Below are 861 nucleotides of genomic sequence, written 5' to 3' on the forward strand. Positions count from 1 at the left end.
CCCCCCCTCGCCAGGCAGGGGGCACCGGGAGCTGACACCCGGCTGGGGACACGGGGGTGGTCTTGCTGCCCAACCCCTCCCACCTGCCCAGTCCCAGTGTCCTGGTGCAGGACCCCCTGTCCTCCCGGGGGTCTCTGCTGGGGCACTGCCTGGTCCCGGTGGTCCTTGCCTTGCAACCCACCCCTCTCCATCCCTGCTGTCCCCATGATCCCCTCAGTTCCTGCTTCTCTGTCACTGTGACCTTGTTTGACAGCAGCTGCATGACAAACCCTCCCCATGCAGGGGGACCCCCCCAATAAAACAACTGCCCCCCCCCCGGCACCGTGTGCTCTGTGGGCGCCAACACTGACCCTCCGGTGGGCAGGGGGACAGGCAGAGCCTGGGGTCACCGTGTGCCACCACTGGTCAGTGACAGGACATGGCCCAGCCGTGTCCCATGTGCCAGGTGACGTGTGCCAGGTGACGTGTGCCAGGTGACACGCACAGCGCGCCGCGTGCCAAGTGAAGTGTGACGTGTGCCGCGTGTCGCCTGCCGTGGCCCGCGCGCCACATGCTCTGCCATGTGTTGTATGTTGTGTGCCATTCCCCATGTGCCACGTGCTGGGTGACATGTGTCATGTACCGCGTGCCGTGTCCTGTGTCCCACTGCCCCACACCGCTTGCTGTGCTGGGAGCTGGGGTGTTCCCTGTGTACCCGCTGCCTCCTGCCACGTGCCCTGTGCCACCCGCCCTGTCCCCTGTGCTGTGACTGCGCCGTGTGTCGTTCACCCTGTGCCACACGCTGGGTGTCACTGTCCCGGTGCTGGCAGATGCTCCTGTGTCGGTGACATCCACTGGGGCTGGGGGTCATCATGGGCAGGG

The 861-nt window shown here is 66.3% G+C and overlaps 1 protein-coding gene across 1 annotated transcript in view; it reads left to right on the forward strand.

The window, feature by feature from the left end:
* CPNE7 (copine VII) overlaps positions 1-861 on the forward strand; it is a 17,457-nt gene that overhangs the window by 6,066 nt on the left and 10,530 nt on the right. The window lies entirely within an intron of this gene.

Source organism: Chaetura pelagica, unplaced genomic scaffold, assembly GCF_000747805.2.
Source record: "Chaetura pelagica isolate M959 unplaced genomic scaffold, ChaPel_1.0 scaffold232, whole genome shotgun sequence".
NCBI lineage: Eukaryota > Metazoa > Chordata > Aves > Apodiformes > Apodidae > Chaetura > Chaetura pelagica.